This window comes from Dermacentor andersoni, chromosome 9 (genome assembly GCF_023375885.2).
Source record: "Dermacentor andersoni chromosome 9, qqDerAnde1_hic_scaffold, whole genome shotgun sequence".
NCBI classification, from domain to species: Eukaryota; Metazoa; Arthropoda; class Arachnida; order Ixodida; family Ixodidae; genus Dermacentor; species Dermacentor andersoni.
The window spans coordinates 106,089,305-106,103,225 of record NC_092822.1 but is presented as its reverse complement, the minus strand read 5'-3'; the positions used below and the strand labels follow the sequence as shown (position 1 = coordinate 106,103,225).

The window sequence follows — 13,921 nt, the reverse complement described above, 5'->3', positions numbered from 1 at the left end:
TTTGCGCAGTTCTCTGGAGCGTGCAATGAACAGCTTCTGTGGATGCACGCGTCACTGTCGTGCTCTACCGATTCCCAGGAAAGAGGGGTGAACCTTAACTTTTTCCTATCCTATCAACTCCTATCAGCTGAGCGAAAAATTTAAATTTAAATTATGGGGTTTTACGTGCCAAAACCACTTTCTGATTTTGAGGGACGCCGTAGTGGAGGACTCCGGAAATTTCGACCACCTGGGGTTCTTTAACGTGCACCTAAATCTAAGCACACGGGTGTTTTTGCATTTCGCCCCCATCGAAATGCGGCCGCCGTGGCCGGGATTCGATCCCGCGACCTCGTGCTCAGCAGCCTAACACCATAGCCACTGAGCAACCACGGCGGGTAACTGAGTGGAAACGCCGTCACAACCGTTTTCTTTTTTCCACACCACAGCTTTTCTAATTTCTTTATTTCTTTATTTTGAATTTTCGTTACGACCTTGACGCGGTGATGGCGACATCACCAGATTTTTGTTCTTCTTCTAACGCTATCAATCATCTACTGTTACATTATTATAACGATTACATGTGCACACGTTATTTTCCTTTTTGTTAGGACATTGACGCGGTGATGGCCACGTAACACTTTCCCTTTTTGAACGCTACCAAATGTCTACTATTGAGCTAGTAGAACCATTACATGTGCTAACTTGACCAATGATGCATTTGTTTGGCAGATATAAGGCATGATCGAAAGGACAGATTTTGCTGCACTCTAAAGAACTAAAGAACTGTAGGACTCTAAATAACTAAGTAAATGGAGGGAAGTAACGTAATGTCCTTTTGACTTGAACCGGGTATGATGTGAACTGAGGTCAGAGCAACTTTCACTGCGATGAATGTAATCTGGCTCACGCAGATACCTGCCCGCCAGGCTACTGTGTATGGTTCGAACACGTGATGTATTCTTTGTTTAACGCTACCAATTGTCTATGATTATGCTAGTATAGCGATTGTTACATATATGGTAACTTTGCGTACTATGCATTTATTTTACAGATTGAAGGCCTCATGGGACGCACGTATTTTGCTAGTGTACTCGCCAAAGAATGCTTACGTACGCTGCGGTCCATGGTTCGAGTCCCAGATAAAAGCATTTTTTGTTCTAACGCTACCGATCTTCTGCTATTGCACTACCACAAAGATTACAAGTATTACCTCAACGAATTACGCATTTATTTTACACACATAGGGCATCATTGGGTGGAGAGACACTGCTGGGGTAGTCACCAAAGAATGCTCGCGCATTAACAACCGATATTCACACCTCCTAGAAGAAAACGTTGAACTGCGTGTTTTTTCATTGGAGGTTTCCCCCACTTTTTGGTAGTTACCAGAATCACCCAGCCCCTCGCGGTCTCTCACTGAAGCAGACCAAGCACATCATTCAGACATTGCTATTTTTAAGCGTCTACGAGGGGAAATTTACAAATTTTCTGAGTTTTTCTGGAGTTGCCAAGCTTTCCGAGTTACCTGCTAACAATGTGTTTGCAGGCAACTATTGTATTTAAATTAAAAGATGCAGATATGGCATAATGTGTTCGCACGTTTCTTCGTATTTTGGCAAGACTGCTTCTGATTATATCCCACAAACATAAAACCGTTTATTTTTTTGCTCCTCAGTGTTTGACACAGCTGAGTTTTACGTGTACTTGTACATGTACATGTCTGATGTCGCTATGCACTTCAAAAGAGAGAGGCTCACAGAAAGAGTGAGGCTTTATTTAAGCAACAGTCATGGAAGGAGAAATAAATTGCGATTAGCGGAACATTCGCTATGTCGCCATTCCCCCCCCCCCCCCCCCTCCCCTAGTTGCTATGCAGTTTTTTTTTCCTTTCGGCAGTTGCGAGGCAATGCATATTTTTCTAAGCGAGGGGTTATGCCATCATGCTCAATGCACCGCGTATGGCTATCAAAGGCGGGGGAACAGTTGTGGGCTCCCATACGCAGGACTGAACAGGTGGCATTCTAGGCAACATGCGCTGCAGGCAAGCTGAGCCCGCTTTCAGCAATAAAGGGCGTCCGCAACCAAGCAACCGTGAACCGTGCCGTGGCTCTGACTCACCAAGCAAATGTGTCACCCGCATAGCTTGCTTCACTCCTAGCTTAGTGTACGGAGCAACGACGTCGGCATAAAACGTGGCCGCGTGGGAGTTGATCACGGACGAAACGGTGCTGCAAAGGAAACGGTTGTGTTTATGCCTGCCTCAATTCGAAACTGAACTAGGTGGTTTTCAAAGCTAATTATTCATTTTATTCTACTTTGTTTAAACCTTGGTTTTTACTCTGGCAATAGTTGCCAGTGTAGGAACGGTCACCTTTCTTGGAGACTGGGGCGATCTTTCCGACGCGCCAATAGCAGGCAACACATTATTGAGGGTGAAATATGAGCGACAATGTATACCTTGCCATGTGTTTCATGTCTTTAGGCACTTTAGCACCTGCACCAATCACAGACGAACTTTTTAGGGGGTCTATCACCTTGACAATGCCACTTGGTCATAATCCAGGACAATTCATTGCTGTAAACTCATAACATAAATAATGCGTAAAGACATTTAAAGGTCAGCTTGTGAAAAAGCATCTGTTTTCGTCACGCAGTGAAGTGTCATTTTTGCATCTCGTCGGCTCCAAAAACGCCTTGAGTTAGTATGGAGCATAGAAGTTAGGGGTGGAGTGACAAAAATATATGCTTCAGTTGTTCCTGTAGCGTTCTGTATTTCTCTGTAACTGCGTAGTAACATTCCCAAGTGAACGTTGCCTTAGGTTTTTTTTTTCTGATCGAAATAGTCGCTTTTTGATTATTTAAGCGCTTCAGGTTAGTAATAAAGGGGCTTCCTTGCATACTCTTTGTAACTGCGATGGTTGGAACGTACTATCGTATGGAGCGTTGTATTATCATTTAAAACGTAACCAGGAGCCCTATGACGTAAAACTATTCCAATACGTTTTTATTTCAATCTCCTGATGTCCAATTTGCGTAACCGCCGACGCAAGCAAAGGGCGTTGACGCGCAGAGTTGACCAATGAAATGCTCTCCTCGTTTATAGGAGGTCACTTTTGTTTGCTTTAAAAAGGAATAACATTGCCTACACTGAGCGACTTGTCTTATCTAATTGGCTGACAAAAGGCGAGGAGCACGTATCAGTTGAGAGGAATTCGACGGGGCCTAGACAGTGCACTGAAAATCGATAACCGGATGAAGAGGGTGGTGCCGGTGTCGGCGATTGGTTCGCTTTCCTTTACTTAGCTTGTGATGGCTGGTCGAAAATCGCGGCGGCATGCAACGGAAGGTTAAGAATGCTGCTAAAGCTGATCCTCAGCAATGAATAGTTGGCAGAGCGAGGTCGAAAACGGGTCGAAAGTGCTTGAAAACGTTTCACGGCCACGCAAAAAGTTTTATTGTATGCAAATAAACCTATGCTCTCCGGCAGGTGCAAGTATACAGTGCCTGAGCGATCTGCGGCAGCCATTTTTTATTCCTTTCGGAACGCGGCAGCCTGCAGCTATTCAGAAAAAAAATCGGTTTTGTTCGGCATTTTAATGCTTCTATAACGCGTACACATCGCTATCACGCATTGTGCTTTCGCAGTTTTGTGAAGTCGCGTGACAGGCAGGTGAAGTGGGTGCAGCCCTAAACCTTTTCACCAATAGCCGAGGTATAATGGCAAAAAGGCGTCGCATAAGACTTAACAATTTTTTTTCTTCGGTTCAAGCATGCACAATCAGTATGTAACGTCACATCACATGGGGAGCTATCGCGGCTTTCCTGACGTCGCGTGACAGACAGGCGACGTGGGGGTCGTCCAAAATTTTTTTGACCCGTCATGTAGGTCTCATTGCAGAAGTCGAATAGAACAATTTGGAATAGCTTCACGTCATGGCGCCCTAGTTACAGTTGACATTGCGTTGTTGATACGAAGAGCTGGCTCAATAGGGTTGTAAGGGTTGTATTTTGGGGCTCCTTTTTTTTAACGCCTATATCAATGGTGTAACGAATGTTTACCTGAATTGGAGATATGTCCTGTACGCTGATGACACCGGTATATTTGTTTCAAGAACAAACAGTACAGATATAGAGTATGAAACTAACCCCAAGCTCTCTAAGCTGAGAGACGGGTCAATAATGAACCATTTAAAAATAAATACAAAAAACCAAAGCTGTGCTCTTTAGGCCTAAAAATAAACCATTGAATTCAAATGTTAACATTATGTATGGGGACAAAACAATAGAAATTGTTACTAGTATGAGAACTCTCGTCGTAACGTTTTCGATGATGATGATTATATGTGGTGTTTAATGGCGCAAGGGCCAGGTGTGGCCAAAGAGCGCCATGACAAGTGGTGATGTTGACGATGTATTATGGAGATGTGACTTGGCTGTAAAGTGGCCTAAAAATAGTTGCTGTAAAGTGCATAAAATCTACGTGATATAAAATTATGGCGATGACTAATGACGAATACTATGAACATTAAAATCCATCGTAAAAGAATGACATAGAATTGAAAATATATCAGATGGTAAAAATAGCTGGAGCACTGTTGCCTCGCCGGAGCCCTTGAAACATAAGGGCCTAGAGGCACGTGCTATACGAGAGAACTATCACAGCGCCATCCTCTGAAGAGAGGAGACGCTACGAACATGTGGGGCTAACAACATGCAATACAACATCTTTCAGGTAACTTAAGACTGCATTGGTGTCAAAGAGTGGTTCTGGACCAAGTAACATAACAGGATGAAGGGGGATGTGCTGCCGGTATACTAAGAGAAAATGTTTCCTTCTTTCAGATTCGGCTTCCCGACACTCCAGTAGAACGTGGAGGACGGTCAGCCTCTCCCCGCATCTACCACAGGTTGGAGGCTCGTTTCCCGTGAGTAAAAAGTTATGTGTTCCAAAAGTGTGTCCTATTCTTAGACGGCAGAAGAGGACATCTGTCCGGCGGGATTTTGTTACAGGAGGCCAGAAACCTAATTGTGGCTTTATTACATGCAGTTTATTATTTATTTGTTCGTCCCACATGCGTTGCCAGTGGTTTCGTAGTTTCCTTCTTAACAGAGGCTTCAGGTCTGTGACAGGGACTGAAGCAGTAGGATTAACTGCATTCAATGAAATTGATGTGGCCATCTGGTCCACTAGAACGTTACCCTGGATGCCCCTATGGCCAGGCAGCCAGCAAATAATCACATGCTGGTTAGATACATATGCCTTACATAACACGGAATAGAGTTCAATTATAACAGGATTTTTGTGCTTACAGAACGATATCAAAGACTTCACGACACTTAGGGAGTCTGTATATATAACTGATCTTTTGAGTTTTGATTTCCTTATATGCTTCACGGTCGATAATATTGCGTAGGCTTCAGCCGTAAAGATACTAGTTTCCGGATGCAGTACGCCGGATTCCGAGAAGGATGGACCGACGGCTGCATAGGACACCCCGTCGTGCGACTTCGATGCGTCTGTGTAGAACTCCGTGCAGGAGTGTTTGTGTTGGAGTTCCCGGAAATGCATTTGGATTTCAATGTCTGAAGCGTGCTTTGTAACTTGAACGAAAGATGTGTCGCATTGTATCAGCTGCCACTCCCAAGGAGGTAGCAGCTTGGCTGGATGCATTAGGCGAAGCTCGAGGAGTGGAACTTGCATTTCTTCACTAAGCTCCCTCACACGCAGCGAGAAAGGCTGTCTTACGGAGGGACGATTGCGAAAGAGTGTAGCGTATGTCATCTCGTTAACGGTATTATAACACGGATGTTGAGGATTAGAGTGGACTTTCAAAAAATATGTTTGGCTGATGTATGTTCTCTGGATATGAAGTGACCACTCATTCGATTCTGCATATAAACTTTGTATGGGACTCGTTCTGAAAGCGCCCGTGGCTAAGCGGATTCCTAGATGGTGGACCGGATCTAGCATCTTTAGCGCGCTCGGGGCGGCAGAATGGTAGATCACGGCACCATAATCTAATCGTGACCGAATCATGCTCTTATAGAGATTCATTAGGCACGTCCTGTCACTACCCCACGTAGTTTGCGATAGAAGTTTCAAGAGGTTCATTGTTTTCAGACATTTTTCTTTAAGATGTTTTATGTGTGGGATGAAAGTGAGTCTATTGTCAAGTATAACACCTAGAAATTTGTGTTCTTTGTTTACAGGTATCTGTTGTCCACACAGTTCTAAGCAAGGATCCGGAACCAGGCCTCTCTTTCTTGTATACAGAACACAAGAACTCTTGTGAGGATTGATTTTAAATCCATTTTTCTCTGCCCACTGTGACACCTTGTTCAAACCATGCTGTACCTGTCTCTCGCAGACTGTGAGGTTGCAGGATTTAAAACCTATTTGTATATCGTCTACGTAGACGGAATAGAAAATAGCTGGTGGTAAAGATGCACGAAGCGTGTTCATCTTTACGACAAAGAGCATGCAGCTGAGTGCGCCACCCTGGGGTACCCCAGTTTCCTGTTTAAATGTACGCGACAGTGCAGGACCTATTTTCACTCGAAATGTACGGTTCTCTAGGTAGCTCTCTATAGTATTTAGCATATTGCCGCGGATACCTAGCGCGGAAAGATCGCGCAGGATTCCGTACCGCCAGTTTGTGTCGTATGCTTTTTCCATATCCAGAAATACAGATAAGAAGGATTGCTTGTGCACGAAGGCATCGCGAATGCTCGCTTCGATGCGCACAAGATGGTCGGTTGTAGATCGCCCTTCCCGAAAACCACATTGAAATGGGTCAAGCATTTTACTGGACTCTAGGAGATGCACGAGACGGCGATTGATCATTTTTTCAAATACCTTACAAAGGCAACTTGTCAGGGCTATCGGGCGGTAACTTGCCACTGAGGAAGGATCTTTGCCTTGTTTCAAAACCGGGATCACAATGGCTTCTTTCCATGTAGTCGGGAAGTATCCCGCAGCCCAAATCGTGTTGGAAAGTGTGACTAGTGTAACTTGGGTGTCTTTATGTAAGTTTTTGATCATTTCATACATGATTCTGTCAGATCCCGGTGCAGAGCTCTTGCATGCGCTCAAGGCAGCTCTCAACTCGGCAATGCTAAAAGGACAGTTGTATGTTTCATTCTGTTCACATTTTCTCATGAGTGGCTTACATTCTTCTATTTGTTTATATTTGAGAAAGGATTGCGAGTAATGGTTGGCATTTGACACGCTCTCAAAGTGCTCCCCAAGTGAGTCCGCCTGATCTTGTAGGGTATCGCCTTCTGTGTTTACCAAAGGGAGTGCATGTGCTTGTCGCCCTCTTATCCTATTGACCCTGTTCCAGGCTTTCGCCTCATCTCTGAACGAGTTAATACTCGATAGAAACTTCTGCCAACTTTCTCGTCTGGCCTGTCGGCGGGTTCGCCTGCCTTCGGATTTTACTTTTTTAAAGTTGACTAGATTCTCTGCAGTGGGAGAAGCGCGTAGCAACCCCCACGCCCTGTTCTGTTTTTTACGAGCGATCCTACAATCATCGTTCCACCATGGGACACGTCGTTTGCAGGCCAAGCCTTTTACTTCTGATATGCATTTAAATGCGACATCTATTATGAATGCTGTAAAAAACTCGACTGCAGCGTCAATTTCTAACGAAGACAGGTCAGCCCATGAGATACTAGTTAGAGATCGAAATTTCTCCCAATCAGCTGTCTCAATCTTCCACCTAGGAGCATATGGTGGATATTCGTTTTCTTTATATGATCTTAGCAGTATAGGGAAGTGGTCGCTACCGTAAGGGTTGTCGGTAACTTCCCATTCAAGTTCAGGCAGTACAGACGGGGAGACTATGCTAAGATCTATTGACGAAAAGGATCGGTTTGCAAGAGAGTAATATGTGGGTTCTTTCTTATTGAGAAGGCACGCTCCAGAAGAAAAAAGGAACTGTTCAACAAGGCGACCTCGCGCATCTATACGAGAGTCGCCCCACAGGGAGCTGTGCGCATTGAAATCGCCTAGAAGAGCATAAGGTTCTGGCAATTGATCGATCAAGGAGTGAAATTCATGTTTGTTCAGTTGGTAATGCGGGGGTATGTAAAGGGAGCAGATGGTGATGAGTTTGTTTAGTAGGACAGCTCGAACCGCCACTGCTTCAAGGGGCGTTTGTAGCTGTAAAGGTTGACACGCAATACTTCTATGAGTAAGAATCGCAACACAACCCGATGATGCGACGGCATCATCGCGATCTTTGCGAAACGTAACATACGTACAGAGAAAGTTTGTGTGTTTAGATTTTAAGTGTTTCCTGTAAACACAGCACTTTTGGATTGTGTTTGTGGATGAGTTCTTGCAAATCATCAAGGTTTCTAAGGAGACCTCTGATGTTCCATTGAATGATTTGTGTATCCATGTTTAAGGTAAATTGGTGCTGTGTTTACGGAAACGGAGTGGATGCCTTATATTACAGAGCCCTTTCGAGGCCCTGTAATAGGTGTTTTGTTCTTTTTGAAGCGTTCGAGTGATTCTCGACGCTCCTTAGGCGTTTGGTGCGCCTTGGGGACAGGTGTAGTGTCCATTGCCTCGTGTGAGACGCCGGACAAGCGCTCTTGCGAGCGAGAGGTCTTCAGAGGGAGTCCCGCCTTGGAGGGCAAGACCCCTGCGCCCACCAGCCCGGAGGTCGATGGGGCTCCCTGAGGGATTTGGCTGCGCTGGCCGTTGCCAGCGCTGGAGGGGGCCTCGGAGGTTGGGGCAGCCTCGGCTGCACCCACCTTCGGGGTCGATGGCTCCGTCTGCTCTGTTGGCGGAGCAGCGCTAGCTGCAACCACCGTGGGGGCAGATGGCGTGACTGACGACTCACTGACTGTGGGTCGGACAGCCGCCGGAGGCCGTTGTGACGCTGCCCCCTGACGCGCCACATCGGCAAAGGTTTTCCTGGGCAGGTACGATACCCGCCTACGTGCCTCCTTGAAACTTATATTTTCCTTTACTTTTATTGTTACAATTTCCTTTTCCTTTTTCTACGATGGGCACGACCGCGAGTACGCGGCGTGCTCCCCATCACAGTTTACACAGTGGAGAGTGTTTGCACAAGCTTCAGTGACGTGTTCAAGGGCACTGCATTTGGCGCATGTTTGGCGGCCTCGGCAGCTCTGCGAGCTGTGGCCAAAACGCTGGCATTTGAAGCATCTTAGGGGATTTGGCACATATGGCCTGACACGGAGCTTGATGTACCCGGCCTCTACAGGCTCGGGCAGAATACTTGAACCGAATGTGAGTATCAGGTGCTTTGTTTGAATTTCTTTTCCATCCCTTCTTATCTTAATTCTTCTCACATTGACGACATTCTGATCACTGAAGCCCTCCAGGAGCTCAGCCTCTGTTAGTTGGAGCAAATCGTCATCCGAGACAACGCCGCGGGTGGTGTTGAGAGTGCGGTGTGGAGTTACTGTTAGTGGAACATCTCCAAATGATACTATACTGGGCAACTTTTCGTACTGTTTCTGATCATGGAGCTCTAACAAGAGATCACCACTTGCCAGCCTTGATACCTTGTAGCCTGGGCCAAGGATATCAGGTAAGGACCTGGAAACTAGAAAAGGGGAAATGTTTCGTACTTGTTTGTCGGATTGTTCTGAGTGGATGACATGGTAACGTGGGAAGTTTGGTCTTTGACGTCCAAGGAACTGGAAAACTTCATCGGTGCGCCCTCTTTTGTGAGGGCGATCAGGAAGCGGAGGAAAAGAGGTTGCCATAAAGGGATTGAATTTTCGGCAATAACGCCAGCCACCCACCGTGGAGTCCTACAAGGGGACACTACAGGGACTGTAAGAACAGGTCCTGCAAACGCCAGCTGTACGTTATCACTATAACCAAATATGAGATAACCTAGGTTGGTTATTCACACAAGGTTAACCCTTGCTGCCTGGAAAATTGGAAGTAAACGGAAGCTAGGAGGAGACAGGAAAGATGAAGAAGTAAGAGAAAGACGAAGTTTAGAGGAAGAGAGAGACAGGAAGAAGCAACTACCGATTTCCCCCGGGTGGGTCAGTCCGGGGGTGCCGTCTACGTGAAGCCGAGGCCAAAGGGGTGTGTTGCCGCCGCCGAGGGGCCGTAAATGTCCAAACACCCGGCATTGGCTCAACCCCCAGGATCCCCTTTTCCCCGGATACGGCTAAGCCGCGCACGGCTACACGCGGGAGGGTCCAACCCTCGTGTGCTCGAGTCCGTGGTGTCGCAACACACCAAACGCCTGCTGACGCAGACGCCCCTGCGGGGAACGTTTTCGAGTAATACGCTTTGGGACGAACATATTGACGCACTCACAATCCAGTTATCTAGAGTCATTGGTATGACGTGGAAATGTAAGTCGCTGTTGCCGTTTATTGTTAAACTTCTCATTTATAACTCTCTTTTTTTTTTTATTCATACCTCAATTATTACTTATTGGTATGAGGTACAACTACCTTTGTTAACTTGCATAAATTGCTTGTCTTGCAAAAGAAGCTTGTACGGCCGCTTTTTAATGTCCACTACAACTCGCATACTATAAGCTTACTTCAGGAAGCCAACATAGTTTCTGCGTTAAAATTATACCAGTATTAACAACTGCATTTATGCAGGAAGTAAAAATGAACTGCTCCTTTCAACAAGAACTTTATAGCCTCGAACCAATGACAAATTTTATGTTACTCGTCTTAAAGAAATATGGCGGGTGGCCAGACGCACAAAAAAAATTTTTAAGAGAAAAGCTATCATACACGGTACCAATGCTTCCAAATAAATGTAATAATCTAGGCATTGACGTCACGCAAATAACGGTCCAACAACTGAGAGACTTGTATGTGCAGGGTTTTTAAGTTACTGTTTAAGTGTACTTCATCTCGGTTAGTATGTATATAAATGTGTATATATGTTTGTGTATATATGTGCGTATATACATATGCGTATGCATATGAGTGTGTATGTATATACGGCTAAATGAATGCATGTATATATGTACACATATATGTGTTCAGCGGCATCTACTTGTTTCATTTTTATTCACCATGGGAACTACGCAAGCTCTCGGGCTTAGCAGACGAACACCAAACCTACTGCGCAATTACGTTGCGTTAGGGAGAGGTGTTGCTTGCTTTCTGTGGTGTGGGTGAATGATATGACAAGTTTGACGACGTCCTTACAAAGTGGTTACAAACAAAAATTTTGGTTTGCGTTACTAGCTTGTTGCAAGGTAGCTGGCAGTTAGCTAGTTACTAGTTAGATAATACGTAGCTAGCTGAAGCACATCGTAAGAAATTTCAAGGAAATTCAATGCCATTTACAGACAACAGATTACGGCAGAGAAAAAAACAAATGCGTAGTCAAAAATTGACCTTCTTTATTAGATAGCTTCCCGGAAATGTGTCTAATACGACATTCTTTATTTGTTTCCCTACTGCTTACAATTGCTTAAAGCTAGAGAACAAATTATACAGATGCACTGTTTTCTCTGTTAACCAATCTAGTACAGCGCTGGCCATGCTAATTTATATTTATAAGCGACGCAAGTGTCTTCGTTAGCTGTTTAGGCAAAATCCTACCGACTGCGGCAGTAGATAAATTTGCATTAGTTCTTACGGTGCATGTCTAGTGCCTGCTGGGACCTAAGGTTTGATCTTCTCTTGACCTCACATTTAAACTAATAACCTTTTGTCCACGATGTGCAGTAATTGAAATGACTGCAAGCTAAGCCATACTATCTGCACACACAAGGTGGCTTAGCTAGCACGTGAGATTACAGCAGGTATTGGTGACGTGGTGACTGCAACAGCACAGCGGAAGCAGAATGCTGAAGTTCTCACTTATTATTTACCTAAAGTCTTAGAAAACGTACCTGATGGATGCTCCAAAGAGAGCCGCAAGAAAGAGACCACGTAGGCCCGCAATGCCAGCCAAGTTATCATTGACATATAGGGGAACTACCTGGATAGCAGATAAGCAAATTTGTATTCGGTCAGTGCAATTTAATTAACAATACTAATATCGAGAAAGGCAGGAACTTGGCATTGTATTTATGCGGGTGATAGTGGATGTCATTATTCGTTTACGCTGACCACATGACGGAGGAGCGCAGCCTGAATGATAAGTTTATTACTGCATGGCCTAGTCATCGTCGACAGGTGGTCCAATAGCTTGAGTTCATGAATCACTTGGAAGAAAAAACAACTTTATGCTTGAAATACAGTTTCATTTAAATATGGTGTTTACGTGCCAGAACCGCGATTTGATTATGAGACTCTTCGCAGTGGGGGTTTCGGAATAATTTTGACCACCTGGGGTTCTTTACCGGGCAGCAAAATCTCAGTACGCGGGGGCTTTAGCATTTCGTCCCCAACGAAATGAGGCTTGATGAGGGATTTCATTGATTTAATGAGGGATTTGATCCAGCAACCTCAAATACAACTTATAACGCGGGTAAGAGTAGACTTGAAGAATATTACGCAGAAGACGGTAATAATTAATAGCCTTACAAGGGAACAATGAATCTGCCTAGACAATCTGCACAGAAACACGTTAATCTAGGTGCATTTCTACAAGGGACACAGACCATAAGAAGGAAATTTGTAGAATAAAAATGGATTGAAACGCATACAGCAGGCATTATCAAACTATAGCAGGGAGTTTAACGTGATCATTGAAAAGAAATGTGTACAATCATTGCATTTTACCGGTACTAACATATGGGACAGCAACTAGGAGATTAACAAAGAAACTGGAGAACATGTTATGAACAGCGGAAGCAGCGATGGAACGAGAATTGTTGGGCGTAGCGCAAGGAGAAAGAAAGGCAGTGAAGTGGATGAAAGAGCAAGCGAAGGGGTAGTTGATATTATAGTTGACAGTAAGAGAAAAAATGGCGCTACGCAGGTCATCTAATGCATAAGGTATATAACCGGTGGATCGTTTTAGAAAATCGGTGACATTAGAAGGGAAGCGCACCAAAGGACGGCAAGTGATTTCATGAAATTCGGAAAGTTGCATGCGCTACTAGTTATCAACTAGCGCAAATCAGGTGTAATTGAAATCACTGGGAGAGGCCTTCGTCCTTATGGGGACATAAAAATTGACCGTAGTTAATGATGGCAGCGTATAAGGATCAGATATTCAAATTTAACAGGCAAGCAACTTCGAGGCATTTTACGTGTAGAATTAGCAGGCCGAAATTTGGAGCTGCTGTAAATTGTGTTAAGCTGCTTGTCGAATTGCACTGAAATAAATGGCGGCTGCGCGAATTTTACGGTGGAACACACAAAGGAAGTGCACAAGACATGCGATGACACAAATCAGCGCTTGTCCTGTTTTTCTTTTTTCTTTTTTTCTTCCGCACCTTTTTCGCTGCCATTGTCTAGAACCGAAACAACGCGCCAACTTTACACCGTATTGAAGAATTCTATTGATCCTCTTATTTACTTGGTAAAAAAGTTTGACATGGACATTTGCTACGTCACATTCACTGTTAGAATTATAATATCAACGACGATGTGCTGACAAAGCATCTTAGTAGTTATTCAAAGGTACTGTTTTCTGTGCAAGCTGCTCTTGAATGTGATGTTTTCAAAGAAGACCATTAGTTACTAGAACGCAGAGGTAGTGAAGTATGAAAGAATTATGCAAGATATTTAGTTGGACCTTGCTTCCGCAACTTAGCCGTACGTTGCCAAAATACAAAGGCGGCAAGGATTCTATGGGCATAATCTATGAATATATATTCACTGCTTTTTTCTGAGTGTGTCTCTGTTGGACGCTAAAGATGATTTTATACTTGATTTGCATCCAGAAATGTCCCTCCAGCAGCCCTTGCACAGCGTTTCGCATGTTCCTCGCTTTGAAATGCACGTTTCCCCTTAAATATGGAATGCCAGAAGCTTCTTTTTAGTTCCCGATTTATTGGTGGCCTAGGGAGGA

The 13,921-nt window shown here is 44.5% G+C and overlaps 1 long non-coding RNA gene across 1 annotated transcript in view; it reads right to left on the bottom strand.

Moving 5' to 3' along the window:
• Positions 1–2,229, bottom strand: part of LOC126528469 (uncharacterized) — a 31,546-nt gene extending 29,317 nt beyond the window's left edge. The window contains exon 1 of the long non-coding RNA XR_011890194.1: positions 2,101–2,229. This is a non-coding gene — a long non-coding RNA (uncharacterized lncRNA). The remainder of the gene's footprint in view (positions 1–2,100) is intronic.
• Positions 2,230–13,921: the final 11,692 nt, after the last annotated feature.